Below are 14263 nucleotides of genomic sequence, written 5' to 3' on the forward strand. Positions count from 1 at the left end.
TTAAATATCAGTTAAAATTTCCAACATTAAATGAAAATAAGTACAAATTAATACGTTAATAAAAAAATGAATGCACAATCAAAATGTCCAGTAAAAAGTTAAAGCAGAAATTTCTATGACTTATATTTTTTAATTAACAGACTTTCGCCCAAGATGGCGGCCACCATGAAGAAGATGGCTGCAGAAGATGTCAATGTTACAGCTGAAGATCAACAAAAGATGCATGGAATACAAGTAGAATCAGAGAGCTGAAGAAGAAATAAGACAGAAAAAAGAAACAACTACAAAATTTAGAAGATGCTTGCGAGGGCATCGTGTTTGCAGATGACTGCTTGATGATACCTTATCAAATCGGTGATGTTTTCATTAGCCGTTCTCAAGAAGAAACACAAGAAATGTTAGAAGGAAAGAAAAATTTGCAAGAAGAAATCGACACCTTAGACTCCTGAGTGGAAGGCATTCAGCGGGTGTTTGCAGATTTGAAAGTTCAGTTTATATACAAAATTTGGGAGCGACATAAACCTTGAAGCTGATGAAAGGTGAACATTTTACAGTACTTAAAAATTTTTGTTTAATAAATTTAAATATTGTTTAAATGATAATTTCCCTTCTTCAAATGAAAAGGAAAGCAAAATTTTTTAAAAATATTTTTTCATTTATTTAATGGAAAAGCCTATTTTCACGTGTCTTGCTTATTTATTTTATATTTTTTAAAAAAGACAGTACTCATCTATGCATTTTACATAACAATCATGTCAAGTGTAGGGGTTATGTGTCATGTTATTAATATCAGTTAAGCAATCTTTTGTTTCTATATTATCATTTAGAATATTTGTTGCAGTTTTTATCAGAAAATTTAACAGTTGTGTCATGTTGTTTGTGTTTATTTCAGTTATTATTTAGAGATGGTGAAAAGACTCCAGAAAGATCTAATACTGCATCTGTCTACTCTACTCATTTCACACCTAAAACTTAGTCATATACTAAAAAATATGTGTACATTTTATTTAAATACAGGCAATATATATTATATCTAAACATATATATATTTTACTTGTCTCTTACATATAGATCTTTGGAAAAGAACTAGCTAACGCTGAGACTTGTTGAACTTCATATGAACATAGAACAGAACAGAAGAATATTCTGGAAACCAAGAGATATATCAATAGAAATGTTCTATGTTTTTTAAAAAGTATATTTCAGACTTTATTTTAGTGCTTTGTAATTAATTGGGGTTTATATTAATAATAATGTAGAAGTAAAGCAGCTGTGTATTTTTTTTAATTAAACTTTCAAGATAATAAAATCATATATTTAAGTGTAGCTAGTATAAAAATCTCACATATATGCTAATTAGCACTTACTGCATGCAATGTACTCTTGGTAAGCACTTTATATTTTTCCACTTAATGCTGAAAACTCCTTTAACTTTACAGATATGATGAAAATAATGATGCTCAGAGGGGTTAAGGAATTTCCCAGAAGTCACCATTATTAAGTGGTAGACAGTTTGGGTCCAAAATCCATGCTCTTCAGGTCTATTCTTATAAGCATCAGAGTAAAATATGACTTTTTAAAATTTGGGAAAAAAGAAAGTGTGACATTTACTGACATAATACATCAATTATATATGTAAAAGATTATTATTTAAGCACACATAAATACTTTAAGCCTTACATAAAATTATTGTACTTGTAACAAATGGTCATTCTATATTTTATTTATATTCTACTTTCAAGGAACAAAATCACATTAATATTTACATATTCTAAAATTTGAATACTCATCATTTGAATTAAATAGTCATAAGCACATGCATACTACTCACTACCCTTCCTTGTGGGAAAAATACGAGGAGTTTTACATAAATAAACTCATTCAAATCAAGCATAAAAACATTTTCTGATGCTTAATAAACTATATAATAACATAAATAAATTAAACTAAATAGTATGAAATTTTAATATTTAAGTTTAAATAAATAATAATATATCATTTATTTTATTTTAATGTGAACAAAAAGCTACCCTTTTAAACTGGCTCAATTATCTCTCATTTTTAAAAACTGAAGGCCATTCTAGAGTTAAATATAGGAATTGATAAAGGCAAATAATCTCGTTTGGCAACTTCCCAATGTAAAATGCAAGAATTATTTCTAATTGCTTGGTTTATTATTCACTCAGGTAAGTTTCTTAGTTCTCTATTACTGAATAATGTTTCATGTTTGATTAAATACAGAGAGTTTCACGATGAATAGAACGTGATTATATATAATGAGAGAAACTTATTCCATATTCCCATTTAAAAAAATAACAATATATCAACACACTCTACAACGTTTATATAAACTTTAAAATACTAGCTAGCTGAAAGTGAAAAGAACATAATCAGGATAATTTCATACCATGCATAATCATTCTTCACAGAATTTTTATTACACAGTATGGAATGGATTATAGTAAATGTATTTCACACATGCTATTTCTTATTCAAAAGGAAATACAGAATAGGATATAGAAAAGTTCTAGCCAAATCTTCATTCAAATCCAACATTCATGGACGCCACTGTAATTGAAAGACATTTCCAAACAGATAGCTGTGGACCTCGTTTTCCTTTAAAATAATATGCCTTTCACATCTGTTCCAACTAAAACATTCATGTTCTTAAACTTCACCAAAATACTTTATGCTTAGATTTTAAAATATTGTAGTTTTATTTTGCTTTACTTTAACTTACAACTAGTTAGGCTCATAAAATATAGTTCAAATTTTCAAATTATGTTAACATGTTAAAAATAGTATAGTATGCATACCGAATCAAAATTTTATATCAGGTTATTTTCAAAGTTTCTGAAACTTCACTTGTTTTTAACTGACCTCATGCAACTTCCTAAAATGGGATAAATTTTATATTTTGTCATTTTAAGATTAATGCTAATTCATTTTTAATTTCTTTTTGAATATATCTTCCAAAATAGTCCAAGTTCTCAAACTCAGACATAAAGATCAATACTATTAAATTTTCAATATTTCATTTTTCTTTTGACCTATGCAATAATTATGTTTAAAATAAACATACACTATTAAAATATAACGTAAGAATCTTTGAATTAACAATGATATTCCCTGGAACAGCTACAAAATTACAAGACTTCAGATAATTATGAAATGAGTTAAAAGTAGTTTCAGATTCAGGATGTATTAAAAACAAAATAATTATAAAAGAATGAACAGAGAGAGGAAAAATGAAGGAAAATAGTAAAGTCCTTATGTGTTTCTTACTGAAACATTTATAAAGCAAAAATCTACAGTAACAAAAATTTAGACTACTATTCATCTAAAAATAAATTCAAAAGCATTTACAAAGTTAATGGAAACTTAATCAGATACTTTTAACCAATGATCTTTTGCACAAAGTAGTCAAATTCCAGTTTTAAAAAAACTCCTAAATAATTTTATTCATAAGCTTTTCTTAATAGCTAACTTTAAACAATCTTGTACACTTATCACCACTCCTCCCATCAAATTCCCTATTTTAAAATATCTTTGCTATTTGATTTAGAGTGTTTACCTAGAACAGGCAATCACTGTTTCTCAACAACAGAAATGCAACTTTTTAATAATGTAAAATTCTATTGACTGTACTAAAGAATGAATTAACAGAGAGGTACTCATACTTTTTACTTTGATTTTCAGGTGCAAACATTCATAATATAGAAGGAAATTACAACATAAATTGGGAATACCATATTAATGTATGCACTTACATATAAAAATAGCTAGAAAACAATACAAAGCAACATCAAATACAAGACAGTAAGGTAGAGACTACACACAAATAGTGATAAACTATAAACATAATCAAGTATGAGATTATTTGATGTAAGACTCCAAGGAGGGAGTTTTGCACCGTGGTTAGGAGGAAGAAAGGTTTCAATTCAAATTAAAACACAGAAAGCAGCGGTCATTTTAAATGTGTAAAAAGAACATGAAGGCATGGAGGAGATGGTGATAAAAAAGGCAATAAAGGAACAGAAGGAATATAAAATGACATGTGAAAGTAACATGAAAAACTAAAATAAATGATACAGGCCATGACACTAATAAATGACATTAACATTAATCCAACTATTCAGATCAAAATCTCAGGTGTCATCAGTGATACTCTCTCTCGTTTATACTCTGGAGCTAAATAATCATGAATTCCTGTTAACTCTATCTCCTAAATATATCTTGAATCAATTTCACCTCTAGTTCCCTGGTAACATCATCCATTAATCAGATCATCTCCCATCTGAACTACTTCTGTAGTCTCCTAGGTGACTCTCTGTATCCCGTCATCCCCATCTCCACCTCACCCTTACTGGAAACCTATTCTCTGCCAGACTGGTCTTTTAAAATATAAACGAGGTCATTACCCCTTTACTAAACAGTCTTTCAGTGGCTTACCAATGAGCTCAGAATAAAGGCCAGAATCTTTAACATGGCATGCATTTATTTGGTCCTTACCTGTATTTCCAGTCTCACCTTGTCTAGTACGGAGCCTTCTGCCCTGGCCATGAAGAAACCTGCTCTCCTCTCTCTCTTCAGTTCCAGGCTGTCTCAATTTTAACTTCCCCAAGGAATTCCTCTTTGAATCCTTCCTCTCCAGCCCCTCAGATTAAGCACTTTATGGATTATACTTACAATCATTTGATGATTTTTAAATTATCTTTTAAATGATGGCTTTCTAAAATGAGTTGGAAGTTCCACTGGGGAGGGACTATCTCTTTTTGTATTCTACCTTTCCCCATAGCCCAGACAAGAGTCTAAAACAATAAATAACTGCTAAGCCACGAAGACATAGTTAGCTGTTGCTACTCAGAAGATTTACAGAATATAAGAGACTCTCAGGTCGCCAAATAGTCAATCTAGGAAAACAAAGATGATCTTCTTAGTGGTTTCTGACCATACTATTCAGAGCCCTCAGATTCAAAGAAGTGCTTCAGAGAACAGAAGTACCACAGCCAGTGAGAGATGTTGGTACCATCTACCAATGTCTGCCCCTTGCTCCAAGCACATAAGCCTCATTTCTTTTCAAGTGTACATTTCTACGACACATAATAAGAATACTGCATTGCATGCTCACCATCCTAAGTCAGATCATCTCTGTCACCATATATTTGGCCACTTTACCTTTTATTACCCCCATTCCCTGCAGTAACCACCATACTTTTGTCTGTGTCTATGAGTTTCAGTTTTATATCCCACATATGAGTGAATTCAGTTTATAACCCACATGAGTGAAATCATATGGTTCTTCACTTTTTCTGACATATTTTGCTTAGCTTAATATTTTCAAGGTCCCAAAGTGTCCTTCAACAGGTGACTGGATAAAGAAGATGTGGTACATACACAAGTACACTAATGGAATACTACTCGGTCATAAAAAAGGTGAAATACTGCTATTTGTAAAACATGGTGGGACTTAGAGAATAAGCTTCATTTTTATTTGTTTTTACATATTGGGTCTTCACATTACACTTCATTTAGGGGGTGGGGAGTTTGAAAACCTCTATGCTGAGTAATTTCCAAATCCTGACTTGCATTCTATCTATCATATAAGATCCTTTCCTCCAGCTATGACTCCTAACATACTGATAGAAAACCACCCTACTAACCCTGGCTAAAACCCCAAATCATCTTAATTCTCCAATTCCCTAATTTGTCCCTTCTAACTTCTATCCTTCTTCCCCCATTTCCACTGCTGTCAGGATAAAGCATTTTCAGATCCTTTTTGTTCCTACAATTACTACAGCAGTTTTTTTACATGGCTTAACTTACTTAACGCCAATCTCTCCTTCCTTAAAAACATCCAGTTTGAATTCATCTGTTTTCAAACAGTACTTTCATTTTTTCCATAATAAACACTTTTGGTAAATTCCACTTTAGTATCATAACAACATTGAATGCCTCCCTCGCTTTTAAAATGCTCCTTCACAAGCACCAAAACCAAACCACCATTCAATCTATTATATCTCCTTCTTCTTTGATCAGTTTTCTCAAAAATACATCACATTCACTCAAGCAGGATGCTCTCCAAAGCTCTCCTCTCTGCCTGTCTAAACCAGAGATCCAAAGTTGTATGGCCTAAGTTACCAAGGCACATCAGACATGATAGAGTAGAACTCCATGTTCCCAGTTTGACAAGTTTAAATTATAGGAACATTTTTTTATTTCTTCTGCATCCTCTGTACTTCTTTGGTCCATTAAGTCTTGGCATAAAATTTCGCAATTGCACAATATAAAATTACTGAGGTTATAAAAGGCCTTAGATAACATGTAGTCTACAATCTGCTTTTTATAGATGAGAAAATGAAACAAAAAAGTAAGCAACTTGTTCAAGGTGACAGAGATAAACTAATAGGCAAGAAACTAGACTATTAATTTAGCTCAGTTTACCCCTTTTTCTTATAGTCAATCTCTATTCTGCGATCTTCCCAGGAGGCCTTCTCGTGTAAAAATTATGAGACAAGACTCTAGACTCAGACTGCTGGAGGTTGAGTATAGGTCCCAACGTTTACTTGAAAAAAGTTTTGCTTATCCATTATATTAATTTTTAGCCATTTTGTCCATTTTTGCAGCATGTTAAGACTCATTCATTGAATAACTATTTATTGAGCCCCTATCATATTCTAAAGATACAGCAGTGAACAAAACTGACTAAAATATCCACCTGTGTGAAGAATATACTTTAACAGCTTAAAGTGACAATGTATGAATAAATAAATAAGTTAAATATTTGCAGTGTCAAGAAGTGAGAAAGTCTCTGGAGAAAAATAAGATAGGAAAAGGTACCCTACATTTTTTTAAAGACCCAGGAGATGAGAAGCAACCAGCATCTTAGAAATGAGTGGAAGGAACTAGTGAGATAAAAGAAAAGCCAGAAGAATGAGGTCTGGGAGGCAAGTGGATAAATGTCTTAGTGGCGCTAGTTAAAATAGCCAAGTGCTGGAAGCAGCCTAAGTGCCCATCAGTAAATGAGTGGACCAAGAAACCGTGGTACGTTTACATAATGGAATACTATGCAGCAGAAAGAAAGAACTCCTCCCTTTTGCAACAGCATGGATGGAACTGGAGAGTATTATGCTAAGTGAAATAAGCCAGCCAGTGACAAACAGATATCATATGATCTCCCCTACAACAGGAATCAAATTAAAAAAATAAACTAATGAACAAAATAGAACCACAGGCAAGGAAACAGGCAAGTGACCAGAGGGAAGAGAGAAGGGTGATAATGGTGGAAAGAAGGGGAAGGGACTAGACAAAGAACATGTATGAATGATCCACAGACATGCATGGAATTGACTGTGGAAGCCGGGGTGTGGGATGGGCAGAGGAGGGAAAAGGGGGAAAAACTGGGACAACTGTAATAGAAAAACAATACAAATGACTTTTAAAAAATGAAGTATTTTAAAAAGGAGGTGATCAACTGTGTCAAACACCATTGATAGGTCAGGAAAGACAGGCACTAAAAATGACCTATAGATTTACAATATAGAGGTCACTGGTGACCCTGAGACGAGCAGCTTTCGTGGAGCGACAGAAGCAAAAAATCTGAATGAAGTGACTTCAAGACAGATGAGGACAATAACTGGGAATGTGAGAAGAGACAACTCTGTTGAGGTGTTCTGTGGAAAAGTGAGCAGTGTAATGGGATGGTAAATGAAGAGTGATGGAGAATCAAGACGTGGTGGTTGCTGCTGTTTGTTGTTTAAGATGGGAAAAAATTATCCAACTCCATATGCTGTTGATCACGTAGAAATAGAAACAAAGAAATTCTGGAGTAATGCTTTTAAGGAGGTGATACAAAATGGAATCGGATGCATATGTACAGGGGTTAGCCTTATATATAAGTACAGGTAGTTCGTCCATAGTAATGGTCAGGAATTAGGCATAGATTGATAAAGACAGATACGTACATTTTAGCCATGCAAACATATGTAAATTTTCTGTGGAAAGTTATATCCTCTGAACGAAAAAGGGAGCAAAGTCAGCAACTTTGATATGAAAGCGAAGATATGGAAGAAGGTGCTGAAGATTTAAGGAGAAAGGAGAATGTATGAAATGGCTGTCTAAAATAATGAAAGAGTAAATAAACTAAGAGAATGGAAGTTTGCAAAGAAGTACAAGTAAAAGTTAGTGGCCATGATTTACATTAGAAGTCAGTTTTGTGTGTTTTCTTCAGACACATTGACTTGTGCCTATGCAAGCACAGAGTAGGCAGAAAGTTGAATTTAACCAAGGGAAGGAGAGAGAAGCAAAACAACTGAGAAAGAAAGGGTAGAGAGAATAAGAAGCTAAAATGTTGAGGATATTTTTATTGTGATGATTATAGTAACAGACTATCGATGGGTAAAGGAGGAAGGTAACAATTCCAGGATGACAAAAAAATAAAGAAGTGGCCAAATTAATAAATTTCTTAGAGTTGGAATAGTAAAGAGGTTTGCTGTAAAGAGAAACTGTGGTGACCTAAAGAAGTGGAAGTCATAAAATTGCAATTATATAATGGTTGCGGATATTGATAATAACAAGATTAAAAGTAGAACTAGGAGAATTAGTAGTTAAGGTAAGGTACAGAACAAAATGTGTAAATCCAGAAAAGATCCACTTTCCCTGAGAAAACCATCTGTGGCCTTGGCTTCAACTGTTATTAAGTTAATGATTCCAAAACATCTGTCTTCAGTCCCTGAATCTTCTTGACCCATATTTGACTACCAGATTATCAAATTTGAAGTTCCAAAATACATCAAATTTCAACTGTCTCAAACAGAAGACAACTCATGCCCTAAATCTGAAACTATTTTTACATTCTTTGTTTAACTAATAGCCATCACTACCTCCCAAGCCCAAATTCATTCTAAACTTCTGAGCTCACATCCACTCATGTTCCATGAATTCTACTTCTTTAGTATGTTTCAAATGTTTTTGTACTTTTCTTCAATACAAATGATGCCAACTTAGTACAAGCCCTTGCCATGTCTCACCTAGACTTGTGAGTACAGTCTTGTGATTGGTCTTCCTGCCTCAAAAGCCATACCAGTGCCTCCCAGCCTTTATGGCTTTCCTGTTTATTTCATTAACAGCTGATGTGATCAGTATCTGTAGTTTAAAAAAAACCCTCATTCTGCTAAACTGCTTGCATGTATGCGTGCGTGTATGCACACACACACACACACTTTCCCAACATAGCTAGATGACTTTACAGCTGAATTAAATGAAGCCATCTACAAACAGATAATCCTGTCCTAATATCAATGGCTCTACAGGAGAGATAATGTAATGGGGTGCAGGGTGAGGGCCCCCCAAAATGGCAGAGCAAAAACTCTCACAGACCTGGATTGGGGGAAGGGAGAAGCAGATGATCTGGTGGCATTTAAGGTACTTTGCATTACAATGGCAAGTTAACAGTTGTGCTGCTGTGCCAGGGAAAAGGCATCAGTGCCTTTAAGAACATATAGTGACTCATGACATAGCCATGGGAAGCAGATGTCCATGCCACACTGAGAACTGTTGCCCTGACTAAAGATGGCAGCCAGAAGAAGGTAAAAGATACAGGTGAACTGGCAAATGCAGCACACCATAGGAGGGGCTGGATATGAGGTCACATAGGAAGTTCTGGGCTGAGAGAGAAGTGGACAGCCATGAGGAAGGAGCCATGAAGTAGGGGGATGCCACCATGCAGCCTGGTGCAGTAAGGAAACAGGCATGTGATCTGTAGTGGAGAAGGCAGCCACATGGGAGGAAAGGGTGTAAGAGCTGATGGAGCTGTGTGGGGATCTGCCTAACCAAGCACAAATTTGTGGGGGATGCCTAGAGTGCTGAACCGTGAGTGCAGACTTCTGCTTCTCAGAAGGACGTATGGAGAAGCCACTCTCCTGGAATTTGTGTCCCTCGGGACTCCACCATGATCCAGTGTAACACTGCACATGTTTCCCTGAACTACTATATGGAGGCTGAGGACAACGTATCCCAGATCCTGAAGGAGAGAGCTGCTGCGAGAGGATAGCAACTCTGAAACCCACAAGAGCACCTTCCAGAGGGATGGAGACCTGTTTGCCAAGCCATCTTAAGAACAGATAAGGACGTGGGGAACTCCTGGGCATCGTGTTGGCTTATAGCCTGGTGGGGAGCAAGGCAAGTGCTGGGTCTCGTGGGAGAACAGGGCTCTGAGCAGGAGTGCTCCCAGCCCCCCACGAAGTTGGAATCCTGTAAATAAAAACCTGTTTCCTTCAACACTGATTGTTGGGTTGTGTATCAAGGTGACACATGGACAAGCCCCAGTATGCTCAGTTACAATAAAGGTGGAAATTTCTCTTATCTGCTAGGAATTATAAATAGCTGCTTATAACAGACCCAACAAGGAAGAAAAACAGTTAAGGGTTTTGGCTGATTTATTTTCATATAATGAAAAGTCCAGATGTAGGTGATTACTGATATTGGTTTAATGACTGTATTAGTTTCCTATTGCTACTGAAACAAATGACCACAAATTGGGAGGTTTAAAGCAACACAACTTTATTTATCTTATAGTTCTAGATATCAGAAGTTTGAAATAGGTTTCACTGGGCTGAAATCAAGGTGTCCACAGGCCTGCATTTGTTTCAGAGACTCCAGTTACCCTTTACAGATTACCTTAAAACTGCCCATGGTACAACATTGGTGAAAACAGTATGGTGGTTCCTCAAAAAATTAAATTTATCACATAACACAGCAATTTCACTTCTGGGTATATATCTAAAAGCATTGAAAGCAGGGTCTCAAATAGATATTTTACAGCCATGTGCATAGCTGCATTATTCATAATAGCTAAAATGTGAAAGCAACCCAAGTATCTAAGGATAAATGGATAAGCAAAATGTGAAATAAACATACAATGAAATATTACTTAGCCTTAAAAAGATGAAAATTCTGACATATGCCATGAGAGGGATGAACCTAGACGCCATTATGCTAAGTGAAATAAGCCAGCCACAGAAAGACAAATACTCTATTACTCTGTTTACACGAAGTACTTAAGAGTTAAAAGTCCACAAAGACAGAATATACAATGGTGATTGTCATGAGCTGGGAGAAGGAGAGAACCGGAAATTACCTTTTATATGGATATAGAGTTTCAGGTTCACAAGATGAAAACAGTTATGAAGATGGATGGTGGTTGATAGTTACACAACCTTATGAATGTATTTAATAACACTGAACTGAACACTTAAAAATTAAGATAGTAAATTTTGTGCTATGTATTTTTACCTCACAAAAAAAATCTGGGGAAAAATTTAAAATATATATACACCAGTTTAGCTATACAAGTGCTATTCTCTCTGATATTACAAAAGAGTCAGAAACAAAACACAATTCTGTTTCCCACACAACTCAATTAGTATAGGCCCTGAAAAGAGAAATGAATCTATTTATTGATTCAGTCTGACTCAGTTCTCTCATGTTTCATTGAGCTGGAGCATCTCACCACACTTAATGTGTCTAGAGAGTTTGGGTATCATTGTTCAAACAATAGAGCCCCTAAACACAAGCAATCAGGTGCTCAATTTAATCTAAAGCAAACTGCTGGATGAAGACTACAATAAACATTTATTATAAAATGGGTTAATATCTGTAACATATATAAAGCCATTTAAATTTAATATGGAAAAGATCAATGCCTCAAAAAAAGAATGAACAGAAGAACAAATGCAAATGGCCAAAACCTTGGAAAAAATGTTCAAGTTCACTAAGAGAAATGTAAATTAAATAAGCTATCATTCTTCACTGGTAATGATAAAGAGATAAATACTAGTGTTCATAAAGCTGTTGGATAAACAAATATTCATAGCTAGTTTCATAGTAAGAGTATAAATCAGTATATTCATAAAACAATTTGGTATTAATCATAACTCTAAATGGCCAATCCAGTTGAAACAGTGCTTTCACTTCTAGGTAGATATCCTAATAATAAATTGAACAAATTATTAGAAATAAATAAGTTCATTAAGTGTTGGTTAAATATTTAAATGCTAGAAACAATTTAAATGTCTACCAATAGATTGCCAAAATAAATAACAGAATGATAGATAAAAAATAACAAAGCAGACCTGTAGGTACTGATAGAGAAAAATATCCACAGCATATCACACGGTTAAAAAAAAAACTGTCTTTCTTTTCAAATACAGTTTTATTCATTTTTCTGATGATAAAGATAATTCTCAGTTCACATCAAATATGTGTTTAACATAAAAACACTAATAAGAAAAAACATCCTGAATCCTTGTAGTAAAAGATCTTAAGATTTTTAGGCTAAGTTATACAAACATTACTCCAAATCCACAATTAAAACAATACTTTTTAGCACAAATTGTTAGCATTTTAACCTAATCTCTTAAATTCTCATGCAGGGATCAATATACTAGAGAACACTGAATTTGGAACTAAAGAAGGTTTATTTCCAAGTCTCTAAAACTCATTTAAATTTACATAATTTACCACTCAAATGTAAACAATGATGTTAATAATGTAAACAACCATGACAATACAATAGCATTAAAAAAACTTGAGATTGTAGGGGGAAAAGTCATAGACTGTAAGCAATTAACCCCAGGAAGAAATTTTAAACAATGAAGCAACGTATAAATGAGCAAGCAGAGCTCACAGCACACAGTATCAAACGATTCAGTGACCACCCAAGTACATAGCAGCTCAAAAGGAAGAAATGGATTTCCTACAACACCTTATGAAAAAAAATTTAAATATCTGACAACACACATTCTGAATCCATGCAGTTATAGAGGAGCAAAAATAACAGAAAAAATGATATAAAAATGAAGAAAAAGTAAAAAGTGTGCCAAATAAAAAAGTGATTTGATTGACAGCATTGAAAAAAACAGATGATAGTGAAAGCTAGTGAATGGAAATCAGCCATTATAAGAAATACAAAAACTTTTGTCTAATGATTAATTACTCTATTAATTTCAACACTATAATTAATACATAACCATTTAAATTTGCACCATAAAGAATAGACTAGTTTAAAATAAAGACTAAATATTATTCCACTGTAGATATTTGTGAACATGCAGGGAAAAAAACACATTCGTGAGAACATTAAGGGTAGTCAATAGTATCTGTTTATAAAACTGAACAGAAGTCCAATGCTTCTGAGACAGGATAGTAAGAAGCTAGGAAATTCCTTGGCAAATGGAATAGAAAAACTGAGACAGACAGCTGATTCAAACTGGGGCAATCCAGTACTCTGACTCACCTGCCTCTTTCTCCCTTGCAGGACCACTCCCTTAAGCATTAAGCCCTCGGGACAATAAGGTTCTGATCTGCATGAAATAATCAGGAACAAAGCCTCAGATCTACTGACCACAGACACAGGGTTTAGGCCTCAGTTGTTTCAGCTCCAGGCCCAGAAAAACAACAAAACCAGACAAAGCAATGCCAAGACTGATATCAGGACCAGATGCAATGACTGCTGATCCCCTGCCCTAGCACTGGCCAATCAGCAGAGACCATGACCCTAAATGACACACCTGGAAAACTGAAAGCTCTGATGAATATTCAATTGAGATCCTTCCCTGAGAACTCCCCTAAAATTCCTGCCTTGAGAAAACACATAAAAACCCTTAAAGCAAAGGATGAAGCACATGTTCTCATTCTCTTGTTTGTTCTGGTTTTCTCTCTCTCTCTCTCTCTCACTCTGCATGCCCATGCCATCCCATCCCCCTTCTTTCCTAAAGTGTGTATCTGTGCTTTCTCTGAGAGCCCTTCTTTTTGCCCTGGTAACTTGTTTCCTGAGTCCATGTAGCCCAGCTGGCTCACTTCTGCCCGTGACTTTATTTCTCAAGGGCTAAGGCAGCCACACCTAGGCTCAGCTCTTCCTCACGTTTCCAAAGGACCAAGGCAGCTCCACCTAGGCTCATTCCTGTTGCTATGGTCTTGCCCCTTCTACCTTAAATCCTTACTGTCCCCAGCTTTAATAAATGTCCTCTCAAAATCACCTGGACTCAGTGGACCACGCTGTGAAATATTTCCTGCATAAAGTCAAGAACCAAGAGCCCAGATTGTCACTAACACAAAAACAATTTATATAATCCTAACTTACTAAGAAATTCAAATGTAATTATACAAAATTAATAGCCATCACTTTATATAGGTTATTGTCAAAGTAACAGGGCTCCGGTTAATCTAAAACAACCCAAAACTTTTATTAAAAAATCACACTAGT

General features: G+C 34.7%; 1 protein-coding gene and 1 pseudogene across 5 annotated transcripts in view; one reads left to right on the forward strand and one right to left on the reverse strand.

Annotated features, from left to right (window-relative positions):
- SUPT3H (SPT3 homolog, SAGA and STAGA complex component) overlaps positions 1 to 14263 on the reverse strand; it is a 502007-nt gene that overhangs the window by 363886 nt on the left and 123858 nt on the right. The gene's annotated exons all lie outside the window — the stretch shown is intronic.
- Positions 154 to 527, forward strand: LOC150007080 (prefoldin subunit 4 pseudogene; annotated as a pseudogene).

Source organism: Furipterus horrens, unplaced genomic scaffold (genome assembly GCF_987537825.1).
Source record: "Furipterus horrens unplaced genomic scaffold, mFurHor1.1.pri manual_scaffold_6, whole genome shotgun sequence".
NCBI classification, from domain to species: domain Eukaryota; kingdom Metazoa; phylum Chordata; class Mammalia; order Chiroptera; family Furipteridae; genus Furipterus; species Furipterus horrens.